Consider the following 16,992-nt stretch of genomic DNA (forward strand, 5'->3'; position numbering starts at 1 on the left):
TTAAGTGAAAAAAGCAAACTGTAGACACCAAATAAGGTACTAAAACAAAACTATATTAAACAAAACAAAAATTAACTCCCATGGATCATAGATGCTACTGTTAAGAGCCATAACTAGAAGACATAGGAGCAAGATTTTGTAATATTAGGCAATGACTTCTTAGATACGATACCAAAAGCTGAGCAAGAAAGAAAAAAAAACAGATCAACAGAACTTAAAATCTAAATTGAAAACTTCCATGCTTCAAAATATCAACAAAACGGGAGAAAATTTCCATAAAACAGTGGAAATATTTATTTGCAAATAAATAAAAAGTCTGATAAGTCACTTGTATCCAAATATATAAGGAAGAGCCAGGGCAGGGGCTCTTGCCTTTGCAATTGAGCAGGACACAGTCACTAAGTAAATTAGAAAATAAAAAGGGCTGGGGACGTAGCTCAGTGGTAAAGAGCCCCTGGATTTAACCCAAGTACAGCGGAAGGGGAGTGTGTTTGTGGGTCGATATACCTTCTAATGAATATTATTTGTTTTGCACATCAAAAGTCACCTCACTGGTAAGGTAAGTTTTTTAAAAAACATCTCAAAGTTTTTCCTGAACTCTGGAAGACACAGACTGTCTCACTGCCTGAGACAACAAAAATGACGTGTAACTTTGGGAAAATTCATAATGCCCAAAATGCGAAGTTTTGTTGAGCACAAAAATGACACTACAAATGGAAAACTGTATATCAAACCTCAGTGACAGATCACAGTCAAAACACAGGAGATCAAAAATACTATATGAGGCCGGGCCCAGTGGTGCACACCTATAATCCCAGTGGCTCGGGAGGCTGAGGCAAGAGGACGTGAGTTCAAAGCCAGCCTCAGCCATGGCAAGGCACTAAGCAACTCTAAATAAAATAAAAAATAGGGCTGGAATATGGCTCAGTGGTTGAATGTCTCCAAGTTCAATCCCCAGTCCCAAAACAAAACTATACAAGAAGGCTTCAAGCTCTGTGTACAAGGTGGGTATGAAACATGAGTGAATTTCATGTCCATACTTGGAGCACACCCTAAGATACCTCATCATGCACATGCAAATATCTCCAAATAAAAAAAAAAAAAAAAAAGAAACATGAAATCTGAAACATTTCTGGTCCCAAGCATGTCAAATCAGGGATGCGCCACCTCCAGTACTTAATCCATGTGCTAATTACAGGACCAAAAGGAGTTAATATTCACAAAGGACTCAGCATAGTAGCTGGTCAAGTATGAGCTCTATATACATTCTTTTTTTCCAGTGCTGGGGATGGAACCCAGGACTTGCCCTTGTGAGGCAAGCACTCCTCCATATACATTTGATAAATAAGCAGCTGTAACAACATTTAGGTCTACTTGTGAGCCAGAGTGGTTCTGGACAAAAAAATAAAATGTCTATGGAATGAGATGTTGGCTTCTCCTTCCTTGTAGCCACTACTGCACCCGGGATGAGCCCAGCAGTTTTGGTTCTGTTGACTGCATGTCCAAAGGGACTCAGGCCACGCCTGTCTTCGCTGATGTCTGCCACAGCACTGTCTCAGGAGGAGCACCTCATCTGCCCTCTGCCAGGCTGCTGCCCTGGGGCTGAGTGTAAGCGCTCAGTGAGGTCTGCCTTCCTTGGAAAGGAGAGGCTGTAAGGCAATCTGTAAGGAAAACTGTTCAACACTGTCCAATGCTGACCGGACCCAGCAGCAGAGTGCAAAGGAGACACTGTGTAAGGAACCCAGCTGATGATCCAAGTGCAAAGCTGAATCAAGGGCAAAACAGGGCAAAGCTCAGGGGACACATCACAGACGGGTCACTGAAAACACCTTTCACAAATAACCCCGCCCTCAGCTGCACTGATAAACACTGGTATGCAAACATTTTCAGTAATGTTCTCTGCCAGTGTGGTGTGTGTGGCTTACCAAGGTAGGCCTACATCCTGACACGACATTTTAACAGTTGTAAAAACTGAGATGCCTAATCACACCTCCCTCATCTGTGGCCTCACGACAGTTGGGAGGTGAGCCACAGGATGTCCCTCGGTAGCAGGAACAACACTTTTCTTAGAGAGTGATTTGGGGCTTGCTCTAGAATAAAGTACAAAGGATGGATCATACCCAAACTCTGGAACACAGAGCAAGACAATATGACTTTAGCCCTAACATTTCCCGAGGCACTTGCTACCGATCACCCAACCAGTCTATCGCCACATAATTTGCAGAGCCCAAGCCACAAGGGGAAAAGTACTTGGTACCCAGGTGAGGAGGGTAAGAGGATCCTGCAGAGTTGGCCACTGACTTGCTGTAGTGCTCCAGGGCACACCCTGACCCTGACCTTCCCAAGCCCCTGCTGGGCCTGTGCTAAACCCAGAGGGACAAAGGGCAAGGAATGAAGGTTGTTTTCCCTCCACATGGACCTGATTGCTCACTAGGGGAAGGGCAGCACTCACAGGTGGGAAGGCCCAGAGGACCAAGGGGTAAAGAGTCCAGGCCAAAACCTGTCCTGGGATGCATGGGCTTGGCAGCGGTCACAATTTTATCTGAGCTGCCACTCCAAGGTCCTGTCATAGACTTCACGTACAAAATACAAATTGAGAGATAAAATTATGCAGAATTCTAAGACAACTCCAAGTTCACTGCAGGACCCTTTTGAGTGTGAGGCTCTGTGTGACTTCACTAGTTGCATGCTTTTGAAGCCACAGAAAATTCAGCAAAATGGGTCCAGGTTTGTGTGCTGGCCCCTGGCCGGAGCCTCCATCACTACCAGGAACTGAGACTTTCCAGTGCCCTCTTCTCATGCACTTGTCTGGGGTGCAAGGGGAGCTTCATTCATCAGCAGGGAACGCACAGCAAACCCACCAAGAACTGGGAAGTTCTTGAACATGGGCCCATGCTAGTATGCACCCTGGCAGTGACAACATTAATTCTCTGCCTGTCATTTGCTGGAGTGAACATATACCAAAGTCTAGACGCACTACAGCTAGAGACTGAAAAGAAGAAACAGCCAGGAATGGCAGTCGTGCCTGTAATCCCAGGGACTCCGAGGGCCGAGGCAGGAGGACTGCAAGTTCAAAACCAGCCTTAGCAACTTAATGAGAGACCCTGAGCATCTTAGCAAGACCCTGTTTCAAAATAAAAAGGGCTCAGGACGCGGCTCAGTGGTAAAGTGGCCCTGAGTTCAATCCCTAGTACTAAGAAACAAACAAGCTGTGTATAATCTTGCATTTAAACAATGTATACATATGCTTATGTTGGGCTCTGATAGTATGAAAGACAAGGATAATCTGATACAACTGAAGGATTTTATTCATTTATTTTGAGGACTGCAGGGTTTTAAACAACAACAACAACAAAAATGGGATCTGACTATAAATAGTTCCTGCTGCTATGCTGAAAAAGGAAGGGAGGGGATGTGAACAGAAGCAGGGGCCAGGCAGGAGGATCGCCTGAGCTGAGGAGTGTGTGGCCAGTCTAGGCAACACAGACCTGTTTCAAGAGATAAAATTAAAGAAGAAGTGGGAGAAGAAGCTACTACCAAGGTCCAGCGCTGAGCAGTACAGTGGTGATCTTACTGAGGGGAGGAAGTGGCAAGAGAACTGGCGAGGCAGGGGTCTCACAGGTGGACGGAAGAAGAGCCCCTGGGCTTCCAGCCTGAGCAACTGGATAAATTAAGGTGATCACAGGGCCAGAGACTTAACTGGAGAGAAGGAAAGCCATCTGCAGTTTTGGGAAGTGTCCGTGGCACTTTGGGACATCCAAATGAGTCAAGCAGTAGGGGATGTGCAGGTGCGGAGGTCTGGGGCTCGAACCCTGGAGGCTACCAGCATGGGTGGTACAGAAAACCACAGGGGCAGGCGTCCACACTGGGAGCGGGGACTAGGCTGGAGGCACATCCACCTGTAGAGGTCAGGGCTGGGGGATCATGGCCAGGTGGGCTGAAGGGGCTGAGAGGTCACACCAAGTGACTACACAGAAGGACCGACAGGGTTGGGCAACTTGAAGTCCACAGGTGAGTGACCCTGATAGGAGGAGCTTCAATGGAGTGGCGGACGCAGCTGGGGGGCTGGACTGAACTGAGAGCAGGAAGGAGAGGTGCGTGCCAGGCTGGAGTGCAGACACCACCTGGGGAATTCTGCTGAGGTCTGAAGCCTAGAAATGTAGCTAAGGTGGACTGTGGGACCAAAGGAGGGCTTCTTAACACTGGAAACTCCAGCGAAGCCCCTGCCACACCAGGGCAACCAGAGGACAGGCCATGCAGAGCCCTGAGCAGAGGGCGACCGGCAACCAGAGAGCACAGCAAGGGGACAGGAGAGCCTGGCAGTAATCGGAACACAGCACACGCACTAGGGACCAGGCAGGAGGCAACCAGCCAGGAGTGACTAATGCAAACAAGAAAGTGGGGAAGGATTGGAAGTCACAAGAGCTCCAGGAACCGCTGCAGTGAGACTGAGAGGAAGTGGCACTTAAGAGTGGGACAAGATTTTGAGGTTAGTGCACTTTCTGGTAATTGACGCAAATCAGAGGAGATAAGCAGGGTCAGAGAGGACCACAGAAACAGGCAGGCGCTGGGGGTCAGGACTGCCTGTGTGTGACTGTGGTCAAGGGGAAGTGACACATGAGGGGTAAAGCCAGACTAAGTGAGGTACCAACCAGTGCCCTGGCTGTGGTCCCCAGGCCACACTGCTTGCCAGGCTCCCTGGGCTTCCTGGGGTACCACAGCACAGCCCATGGAGAACTCAGTGTTACACCTACACAAGGTAAACTACCCCCCTTACAACCTTAGGCAGCTTAAACGATGACAAATTCAAAAAACCCCACTTAAAAACTTTTTCCTTTTTTTTTTTTTTTTTTGGTACCAGGGATTGAACTCAGGGGCACTCAGCCACTGGGCTGGCTTTGAACTTACCATCTCTTGCCTCTGCCTCCCGAGTCACTGGGATTACAGGCGTGTGCCACCGTGCCTGACTTGTTTTGGTTTTTTTTGCCACTTAAAAATTTGTATGGAACACTATGAATACCACCAATAAATACACTCAATAAATATCTACAGAATTCCTACTATGTCCCAGACACTTTCCTAGGAATCACTGGAGGTTCATATTCTAGTGGGAAAGCCACAGAAGAATAAACATAAGAAAAGTTAATATATTCCCAGCTATAAATAGCAGAAAGCAATGTAAGTGAGCAAATAATGAGAATCGTGGCCCTTTCACTTTCTGCTGTTGTACAGCAGAGGACATGCCCATGGGCTGTGCTCACACTCACCTTTGTGCACTCTGACTTCCAAGGCCAAGAACACTTGAGTCTACACCGGAGGGGGGAGGAAAACCAGGAGAGAGTGCGCTACTGTACACAAAACCAAGGAGACATGAGAAGGGGCAAAAGGCAGTGTGTGCGAGGGAGGCCGGCAGACACAGGGAAGAGGTGAGCCAAGCTGAGGGTCCCAGTCTATCCTGGAGGAATGTGGAGCTCAGAGGAACAGCCCAATTAAGGCTGCCCACAACAGAGGTGGAAGGGCAGATTCGAAGGGCACACAATCAGCTTTGGGGAGATCATTTGGGGGGTCCTGCAGTAATCTGAACTTAAAATGATTGACAGTAGTCGCAGCCCAGTGGAAAGGAAGGGTGGGCTGAGAAGTGGAGGCATGTTTGGTGGGGAGGCAGGGTGAAGGAAAGGATCCTAGGATGAACCAACACAGTCTGGGGCTCAGGTGAGCGGGGGGAGGAGGGGAGGCAGACAGACAGCAGGACAGGAGAAGGGTACCCAGGAGGGGACCAGAGGACAGCCGGGGATGGGGGAGATGTGCAGCTGAGTTTGAACACAGAGCTCTAGCTGCTCCTGGACACTCGAGCAGATTTGTGACCCTGGAGTGATGTCAGCTGGCTGAGAACCTGCACCAAGGATACATGAAGGAGTCACCATTTATTCAACAAACAGTACCTGGACGTCTGTCTCTGCCAGATGTGCCTCTAAGACAAACCTGGATGGGATCAGCGAGCCCGGCCAGAGACTGGACAGGACCGGCTCAAGGAAAGCCAATGCTGGGGCACAGGCGGGGAGCACTTGGCAAGGCCAGGGAACAGGATCCTGGGTCAATGAGGCCAAGGAAAACAATCCAGAAACCGTGGCCTGGAGCAGGTGGGTTGGCACCACCAGGCTGCCTCTGGCAGAGTGAGAAGCAGGTGAGGGGGCAGGAGTCAGGCCACACTTAGTGGAGCTGTCCCCGAGGCCTGTGTGCTGACAGCCTGGTCCCACCTCCCTTGGGAAGTGGTGGGACTGTCAAGCAGCAGGGCCTCGTTAGTGGGAGGAGGGGTGCCCTTGGAGGAGAGGGGGACTCAGCCCCAGTCTGCTCCCTCCTCTGGCTTCCTGGCCATCTGGGGGTGAGGGCCTCACTCCTCCTTGTGTCCCACCATGAGTCACGGTGCTGCCGTGGGCCCAGAACAGCAGAGCCAAGCACCCAGACTGCAACCTCTGAAACCCCGAGCCCAAACAAACCCCTTCCCCCATTAAGCTGATCATGTGGGGCATCTGGCCCCAGTGACTGACAGAAGGCTGTTACTAACACAAGAGGTAAACAGGAGGTGCTCAAACAGACTGCAGAGATCACCAGAAACCAACAATGGGCAGCTCCACGAACGGCCTGACTTCCATCACCCATTTCTGGTATGGTGGTTAATTTTATGTGTCAACGTGGCCAGGTCACAGTGCCCAGACAGCTGGCTACACATCCTTCTCAATGTTTCTGCAGAGGTGAGGGTTGGTTGGTTTGTTTTTCAGTTGTTGATAGACATTCATTCATTCATTCATTCATTTATTCATTTATTTATATGCGGTGCTGAGAATTGAACCCAGTGCCTCACACATGCCAGGAAAGTGTGCTACCGCTGAGCCCCAGCCCCAGAGGTGAGTTTTGAGTGAGATTTACATTGAAATTGGTGAACTTCAAGTAAAGCAGATTACTCTCCCTACTGTGGGTGGTAGGCCTCACACAGTCACTTAATCTAACAGTGCGAGTACTTCTGCTGCAGGACTGTCTTTGGCCTCTACTGCAGCTCGTCCCTGGGTCTTCCGGTGGTCAGCCTACCCCTCAGATTTCAGACTTACCAAGTCATATGAGCCAATTCCTCAAAAGCTCTCCCTCATCTTACTGGGGATTCATGTCTTGTGCATGTAAACAAGCACTGACGCTGCCCTACACCCCCAGACCCCCTTGAACATTTGTGAGGAACTGGTTGACCACTCCTCCTGTCACTGGACAATGGTGTGTGGGGGGGGGGACTCAGAGATTCCAATTTCCCAGCTCTAGCCCTACAATACTGACTGGAAATCTCTATCCTGTGTGTCGTCCTTAATGTTGGGAGAAAAAAAAAAATCACACTATTAATTATGATAAAACTATCTTTTAAATGATTCCAATTACATACAACAACCCCCCAGATTCCCATGTGGAACATCAGACTCCTAGTATTGCAAGTCCAAAGCTGTTCTGCTGGTTGCAGCAGGACACTGACACTTTAAGCTGTGGATTTCACACTGCCCCAGAATTTTACCAGGCACAAGGCACAGGATAGAAAATGCAGATGGAGGGCTGGGGATGTGGCTCAAGTGGTAGCGCGCTCGCCTGGCATGCGTGGGGCACTGGGTTCAATCCTCAGCACCACATAAAAATAAAATAAAGATGTTGTGTCCACCAAAAACTAAAAAATAAATATTTAAAAATTCTCTCTCTCTCTCTCTCTCTCTCTCTCTAAAAGAGAGAGAGAGAGAGAGAGAGAGAGAGAGAGAGAGAGAGAGAGAGAGAATGCAAATGGAGCTTCTAACCAGTCAGTTAAACCTAGGACTGGGTACAATATATCACCATTGCTAAAAAACTCTCAAACTACAAGCCTGACAATAGATCAGAATATTGATCTATTGTCACAATGTAACAATTTTGGAAGTGCTTCTGAGTTTGGCTGAAAAAAAAGAATACATTACTGAAGGAGAATTTATTAATGAAATCATCTTGGATAAAGGTCTAACAGGGCCAAGGGAAATTTTTAAGTGTATAAAAAACCACAGCAGTTACATAGATCTAAAAAGACAATAAAAAAAAAAAAAAGGTTTAGAGGCAAAAACATAAAAGTCCCAGGAGGAAATTATAGTCCCTCAATTTAGGCATGTGGTCTCACAACCAGTTGACCTCTGCTGCTTATATACTCAAAATTCCAAGGACTTTTTTCTAGACTCAGGGGCATTGTTCATGTCAAGCATTTGGCAAAGTAATTTCTCATCAGCCTTAAGGATCAAGAGTCAGAGCCATACGATGCTTAAGCACACAGGGAGATGCTTCCCATTTTCCCAAGAACCAACTTCCCAAGGAGGTGTGGGAGGTGAAGAATAAACGAATCTATAAAGAATTCTATACCAGAGCAAGGCATTTTATTCTCACTTTTAAAATGACATCAAGGGTCTTAGCAAGATTAAAATATTTCCAAGACTGAAACATAGGTGAAATGCATGTCCTACATAGAGAATTCAAATTCATAGGTAACAGGCACAACTTAATAAAAACTCTTGGGCTCCAGTTCGAAGGCTCTAACCACCCAGATGTATCTGGTGGCTGAACTAAACTAGCCTCAGTGAGCATGGAAAGATCAGAAACACAGGGTGTGGTGCGGCTGGCCTATAATCCCAGTAGCTCAGGAGGCTGAGGCAGGAGGATTGCCAGTTCAAGGTCAGCCTCAGCAACTAAGCAAGACCCTGTCTCAAAATTAAAAAAAAAAATTAAAAAAGGGCTGGGGATATGGCTCAGTGGTTAAGTGCCCCTGGGTTCAATCTCTGATACAAAAACAAAGAAACCATTTTAAGCCACATAAGTGCTCTCCATTTTTTAAAAGTACTACAAATTTTCATAGTAGATGGATCATTTCCTTAAAAGTGATGTACTGTCCTTTAATATTCTTGACTTAGAGTCATTATTTACTTGAGTACAGGTATCCTATCTGAGGCCACCACTGGAACATAGGGCCCCCAGTATTCTGTGCCCAGCAGCTATTTATTTAGTTGAATAAGTAAATAAAGAGGTTGTGAAAATAAATTTACATTTTATGGGGCTGGGATTGTGGCTCAGCGGTAGAGTGATCACCTAGCACAGCACTCGCCTAGCATGGGCGAGACCCGGTTTGATCCTCAACACCACATAAAAAAATAAAGGCATTGTGTTGTGTCCATCTACACCTAAAAAGTAAATTTTTTTTAAAAAAAAACTTCTACATGAAGCTGTCTTTATTTGTCTTTAGTTAGTGAATATCCAGGAGTTGAAGTAAAATACTAGTAGTAAAAAAAAAAAAGTATATATATATATATATATATATATATATACACACACACACATATACATATATATCTCACAAATATATACGCACATATAAAATGTGATATATGTATGTGTACTTATATATGTATTGTATATATGTGTGTATATATATATAGAGAGAGAGAGAGAAAGAGAGAGAGAAAGAGAAAGAGAGAGACTGTGTGTGAGAGTGTGTATGTGTATGTTTTTACACTCTTTGACAAGTTTTTCTTTTGGGCAGTGCTGGAGAGTCAGCCCAGTATCTCTTGCATGATAGGCAAGTGCCCTACCATTGAGGGGCACTACCTCAGCCCCTTCAAGTCTTTATTTTACTGTCACAATCAGTAAATAAGTGAAAGGCTAAGGAAATGGTTACAAGATTTGGAGCCTTTCAACTGCAGAGGTACAGTCTAAGTCTAAATTTGGTCAAGAAGCATCAAAAAACAAAAATATAAAACAAGTACAATAACAACAAAAAAACATTATTTTTAATATATATTAATTTCAAAATCATGGCAGTTAGTTTATGAATGTCAACTTATTCTTAAATCTCTGAAGAATATAAAATGGTAATTAAAGAGTGAAAATAAATTATGCCTGTAATCCCAGTGACTCAGGTGGCTAGGCCGGAACATGGCAGTTTCAACACCAGCCTGGGCAACTTCATGAGACCCTGTCTCAAAATTTAAAAGGCTGGAGATGTGGCTCAGTGGCAGAGCATTCCTGGGTCCAATCCCTGGTACAAAAAGAAAAAAAGACTCTGCATGAAATCACACTTGGAAAAAACGCTTCCAACAAACATTTGCTGAGGACTTACTATGTGCCGAACCAATTCTAACCGTGTGGAAGCACTAAGATGGCAAAACGGCTTGAGTACAGTGAACCAAGGGGCAAGTGGCACAAGCTGAAGTCACAAAGTGGCAGAAACTAGATCTCACAGATCTCTGAGGGCCATGTAGGAACGTCTGAATTTCATCCACGGGCAATGGGGAGCCATTAGGAATTTTAAATAAGCAAGCAATGATCTGATTTGCATTTTAATAAAATTCATTTTTGTAACTGGATAAAAGTGGATTGAGGAGGAACTGGGGAGGCCAGCTAGGTTATCCCAGAGAAACAGGTAAGAAACAGTGACTTTGCCTGGAGTGCCAGGAGTGGGGGGTGGGAGTAACTCCAGATGCCCTTTGGAGATGGGAGAACTGACTGGGTGTGGGGAAAGGAAAGGTGGAAAGAATCAAGGTGGAGCCTGGGTTTCTGGGCTTGAGCAACTGGATGGAGAGCAGAGCTATTTACTGAAATGGGTGGTGCAAAAACAGATGGATTCTTCACCTACTGTGCGCTCATTCCTACCTGGTGATTACCCAAATGCCAAATCCGGTGAGTCCATATCACATCCACTCTCCTCCTCCGGCCAGTGCCCTACCCTCAATGCTGCTTTCTCTCCTGGTGTCTGACACCAGCACCTTCAGTGCTCCTCGTCCTCAGAGCCTCTTTCCCAGGTTCTCCTGAGCCCTGGACTACCCTTGGGCCTCCCTATCTCCTTCAGTGCATTCTCCCTGGACGACCTTGTCCAATCAACCCAAGTTTTAACTGTTGGTCACACAAACCTTGCAAATCTGTAGTTCCAACCTGAGCTTTCTCCTCACTACCCTACTGTCTCCCACATCCACACTTGGACAATTCACCAGCATTTCAGACTGAACATACCCATGTACCCCCAGGGCTGCCTTCTCCCAACATTCCTGTTTTTCTACCTCATATCCCTCATTTGTGAAAAGTATCCCTTCCTAAATCAGATCCAGCCTCCAAGCCCAAAACCTATGGTTCATGTTATCCACCTCCCAATTCAAGTCCACACCAAATCAATTTCCTATCAACTTCACTTCCTCACTAGCTCATCCGTGTGTCCTCTCCTCATATCCCCTGCCTTTCATCTGGGTCTCCATCCTCCTCCCCTGGTTTCTCTGCCTCACACCATCTAATGGTCCTTCATGGATTTAGGAGTGGCAGGTGAGGTTCCTGGTGAGCGGGGCCTCTGGCTGGGTCTCCCACCTCAGCCTCCCAGCACACTGAACTACCCACAGGTTAACTCACTATTCCAGGTGCAGTTTCCTCAGAAGCCTACGCAGTTTAAAGAACTCTTCCTCCAGTCTGAACTTCAGTCTGAAGTGATGGCCCTCCTTCAAGTTCCCACTGCACACCTGTTTCAAAAGACATCTCACAGTACCTATACAGTATTTCTCCCACGGAACTGTGCGTTACTACAACCAGACGGCCCTTCCTTGAATAGTTAGGTCCTTAACAATGAGAAGCTGCTTAATAAAATGTTTGCTGAGGAACGCTAGAGATCAAACTTAAGAAACAGCTTCTGGCCAACCTCAGGGACGCATGCCTGTCCCCCCAGCTGCTGGACAGGCGGAGCCCAGGGTTCAAGGCCAGCCAGGGCAACCTAGTGAGAATCTAGCTCCGAAGGGGAAAAAAGAATATTAGCCTTCCAGTAAGAGAGGAACTGTTTTGTGCAACATCCACAACCAAAATAAATAAAATAAAATAAAATAAATGACTTGGCAAGAAGAAACATTCAACATTTTCTAAAATTAACCAGCAACAGTAGCTGCTTTCCACATACTGGCATTCATCTCTCATAACTTAAGAGGTATGTCCAGTGTATAGATGGCTATTATTTTGGTGATCTTTTCAACACTCTGTTTTCCAGTTGTGCCTTAAAAAAAACAAAAACAAAAAAACAAAACAAAACAAAAAAACTCTTAATTGGCTTTATGTCTTACTCTAGAATTGGGCAACACTTCATTCCAGGTGTTCTCCAGTTCTGCTATTTTTGTTACCCTGCATTTAACAGATTGTGGTAAGTGCTTCCATGTTGTCTGACTTCTCATGCAAAATGATTCTGTCTGAAACACACGGATTTCTGATAGGCCTCAGTCTTAAGCTACTTTCTACTAGTCTACTTGATTAACCACCACCATCACATACATCTCTCACACACCAAACTTTAATCTTTCCTTTTTCATCAGAAGAGATAACACAGAAGACTCATGTCTTCTATATACAACAGGCATCTTCACCTGTCAATCCCTGCTGGGTAGAGGCTTTCACATTTACACTTCACAGCCCCTGGAGACAGTGGTTAAAAGGAACATTAGGCAATCCAGAAGAATTCCATCTATTTTCCCAGGTTCCAAAGATTCCACTAAGGACTCTTTCATGAGACACATCACTGATAAGTTCTGATATTCAGATTTTGTGATACAACTGATATTTTGCAAAACAAAAGAAACGAAAAGATCTGTGGTTTCTTAGCAGTTGGCCGTCTTCATAAACATTACTTCACCAAATTATGAGACAGCAACAAGTACTTTGCTTTGAACAACGACACAGGAAAAGTCCTGTGGCAGACACTACTTATCCATAAAACAACTCATCCAGTTCACTTAAATTGAGACTGAGGCTAACCCTAAACCTGAGTCAGGATATTTAATGAGACAAAAAAAGTTTTTTGTTTTGTTTTGTTTTGGTACTGGGGATTGAACTTAGGGGAACTCGCCCACTGAGCCACATCCCTAGCCCTGTTTTGTATTTTATTTAGAGACAGGGTTTCACTGAGTTGCTTAGCACCTCGCGATTAAAAAGAGCTAAAAAAAAAAAAAAAAGTACGCATTTTTAAATGCTCAAATTATGGTGACTATTTCTGGAATTATTGTGGATTTGACCAAATTGTTTTAAGCCAGGTCATCTCACTGGTATTTAAGGCCCTTTGCATTCAAGTCCAGAAGTAATGTAAATTTCTTCTTCTGCTTTGCAGATGAGACAATGCGCACCGAGGGCTCTTCTACCACCGAGTCTTAAGAGTGGATCTGAGTGCCCTGGAAATAGACCTTACGAGGTAAAACAAAACACTGGCTCAAAACAAGGAAGCGAACCAACAAAAGGCCCCACAGATGGAAAACCTGCCACCTTCCGCCACCTCCCAAAGGTGGAGCCGGCCAGGAGCCGGGTTCCCGAGCGCACTCCCGGGAGGGCCTGGTATGGAAAGTCCGGACTTAGGTGGAGGCCCTGCGGCGCGGGCACCAGGACCCTCGGCCCCGGAGGCTGCAAGGTGGGCAGCGACCCTCCTGGGCCCCCGGGCCCTGCGGACAGGGGCTCCGCGCCGCCCCGCAGCCCTCCGGCTGCGCCCCCCCCCGCCTCGGCGCCCGGAGCGCGCGCAGGGCCGGCGACCCCCGTAACCCCCGTGACCCGCGCGTGCCGACCCGCACCCCGGTCCCCGGCACCACTCACACAGCACGAGCGCCGCGGCCAGCACCGGCCACGGCCAGAGCCTGTGGCCTGCGGCTGCCTTCCCTGCCCCGGCTCCGGCGGGCGCTGCCATGGTCCTGCCGCTGCAGCCGTCGCCGCGCGCTGGACCCACTCCCACTGCAGCTGGCTCGCAGCCGCCGCACGGTGCCTCCACGCCGCCGCTCCCGCCGCGGCCCGGGCGGCTGCCTGCCTCCCCGCGCAGGCCCCGCCCCGCCGCCCGCTCACTGGCCCGCCGGCGCCCCTCGCGGCTCGCGATTGGGCAACCCGCCCGCCCGTCATCCCCTCCCGCCGGGAGGCCCCGCCCCCGTCCCACCCAGGCGCCTCGGCCGCGAGCCAGGCCCGGGTCCAGCGCCGCCGCCGAGCGTTCCCCTGCCTGCGTGGCCGGCCCAGCGCCCCATTGTCCCCGGCGCCGTGGAGCTTCGCCCGGGCCGACCGCGCCGTTTCAGCCCTGCTCGGCTTTTCCTGGCCTCGCTCGGGGGAAGGAAGGAGTTCATCTAGCTAAAAAAAAAAGGGAGAGAGAAAGGATGAGCTGAGAGCGCGGTGGGGAGAGACTCCAGGTCCAGGCCTGGACCGGGCGCTCCTGATCCGCCCTCCCCAGCCCTGTCCCCAGTCTGCCCTTTGCCCGGAATGGATGATTTATGGGCTGCACTTGAGAGATCTGCCAGCTTGGAAAGAAGTCCCCATCTTGTCCCACCTCCCCGGAGCCCGTCCTCGGCCCTTTGGTGGCCGGGCAGGGGGGGAACTGGGACTCTCCCACCTCCAGGGCCACGCGGGCCGTGCCTTGTGTTTGCTGTACTTGTGCACGTCTACACCAAGTGACACCGAGCCTGTCCCCCACTCGCTGGGGTGTGCAGGGCCTATTTAAAAGGGGGGGGGCAGGGGCCGTAGCTATCCCGGTCTCCCAGGAAGTGAGAGCGTGCCCTCTGGGTGCCACAGGCTTCCTTTGTTCCCCTGGTCTTCCCCGTCTCTCTCCTTCCTGCTCGTGACGGGGCCAGGAGATGCTCGCAGGGAGGGCCCCAAGGTGAGAAGAGAGGGGCTGGAGGGGCCTGGTGGAGTGATCTGGGCCGGAAGGCGGGTAATTAACAACTTCCTGTAGGAGGGGACCATCCCCGGGACAGGTCACCTTAGGCGCTGGTCGGAACAAGGCAGGTTATCTTGATAAGGTGGCAGGAAGGGCTCTGAAGGAATTAACATTTCTGTCCTCCCCATTCTCTGATCCCCACCCTTGCCTGTCTGCCTGGCTTCAGAGGGGGCTCTGTCTGAACCGCCCTTGAAGGTGGAGAATGGACCCTCTGGGAGGCCTCGAGGGGGCTAGGAAAGAGCGGGGGAGGAGTGGCGGAAGACCCCAAATGCCACCTCTCACTTGGGAGTTTTGTCTAGAGTCAGTCTCTGCTGGTTTTCCTACTCCAGCAAACTCATAATTACTTATCATTAATGAGAGAAATCTAAGACCTCAACCCAACCCTTCTGTCCTGTTTCTCTCAGCCAGGTCCTTCTGAAGTGTGTCTGGAATGAACCAGAGAGAATACGAACTCACTCATGAATTCAACAGAGGATGTGGAACGCAGGTCATGGCTCTGACCTGTGTGCAGTCTACCAGCGCCCTCGGTTTCCTTAAAATGCTCAAAGAGAAGGAGAAATAAAGGGGAAAGCCAGGCCAAAGGCCCTCCAAGGGCCCACACGGTCCTCCAGGACCCAGTGCTGTGGGAGCTGTGCTGCGGGCTGTGGTGGACTCTAACATAGCCAGACCTCCCTCTGCTTGGGAAGCTGGCCCAAGAGGAGTCTGGGGAAGACTCACAGCAGTGTCACATTTGAGGTGACATTTAATGAGAGTATTAGACATGGAAAATGACAACCCCCAAAAGTAGGGGGCCCTGGGATAAGGGAGTGAGAAGGAAAGCCGGACGTTGAGAGCACTGATCCTTTCCCAGTGACAGAACAAACCCTGAGGAAGAGGTGTCCATCAACCCTAGAAAGGCAGTCTCTGGGAAGAGGCTGAAGCATTAACCCTTCTAAAAATAAATCCTTTCCAGATACCAATCACTGACCCCAGGCCCTCCTTCAGGTCCAGTACAATAAATTCCAGAAACTGACTACTGACCCTAGACTCCCTCCCATTTCAAACAAACCCTAAATTCCTAAGCACTAAAACTGACTCCTTCACTGACTGATAGAGCAAACTGCAAATTCCTGGGTGCCCAGAGAAAATTGACATGCTCACCAGACCACCTCTCAGAATAACCTGTATAGGTCCAGGCCTCTTCTTTGTTTGGGGGCTCATTTTCCACCAGGAAAGTGGGTCCCACCACAGCTCATTTCATTCCTGCATCCCCTGCTTCTGTGTGAAATTTCCTTTCTGAATGAAGCGCTGAGCAGATTTGTGAAGTTTGCATTCATCTTGGTCTTTTTGTGCTAATAGATAGAGGCTCACCAGGGAAACAGGGAAAGCAAACTCAGAGATCAGGGCGAGAGACAGGAGGTTGTTCACTGTTACAGGACCATGTGTCACCAGACTTCTTTTCCCTCAGTGCAGCTGGTAGGGCATTCCTCAACATGCCCTTTCCTGTGCCACAAGACCTGACTCAGGAAGAACACACTCTGTAGTCACCTACAGACATTACAGACATTCTGCCCACCCAGAGATGGACACTTCCCACTGTAAATGGGCAGTGGACATTCTGAGTTTTGTTAGTCAGCTTCCTGCATCTTTGTGGGGGACAAATGGAACACACTAGTATTAGCCTGTGGAGTAAAAGACAAACTCAATCACAAGAGAGAAGAACAAAGGGGGAAAAACCTACAAGGATAATAACTGTTCTAGATTCCCGTGGGGAAGGAGAGCATCCAGCCCTCCTTGCTTGTGATCACTGGTTACTTTGCCTAAAGAGTCGCAAACCGTGGCTTCCTCGGTCCCCCCCCCCCCCCCAGTTAGACTTTGGTGAATAAACTGTCCTGGCATCTAGAACTCATTAACATTTTAAAGGATATTTTTATCCTTCTTGCCTTGAGCCCTAAGACTTGAAGCCAGGGCAGTTTCAAATAAAACAAAGAAGGGTGGAGACTGAAAGTTAGAACTCCAGGCCTGCAATTTTCTGATGTCAAACCTTTGGAAGAAAGTTAACAATTCACTGTCCAGCACAAAATATACCAAATGCTTGTTGAATGAATTAACAATGAACAAACTGACAATGAGTGAATGAATGAACTGTGAAATAATTAAAGGAGTCTACTTCTTGGATAGTCAACTACTTGTTGTTTCCTATCTGGTTAGTGATTTGCTAGATTGAGAATTCAGTTACAGTTTGTCAAGTTCCAAAATTTGTATTGATAAGGATTTTG

Source organism: Urocitellus parryii, chromosome 9 (genome assembly GCF_045843805.1).
Source record: "Urocitellus parryii isolate mUroPar1 chromosome 9, mUroPar1.hap1, whole genome shotgun sequence".
Classification (NCBI taxonomy): domain Eukaryota; kingdom Metazoa; phylum Chordata; class Mammalia; order Rodentia; family Sciuridae; genus Urocitellus; species Urocitellus parryii.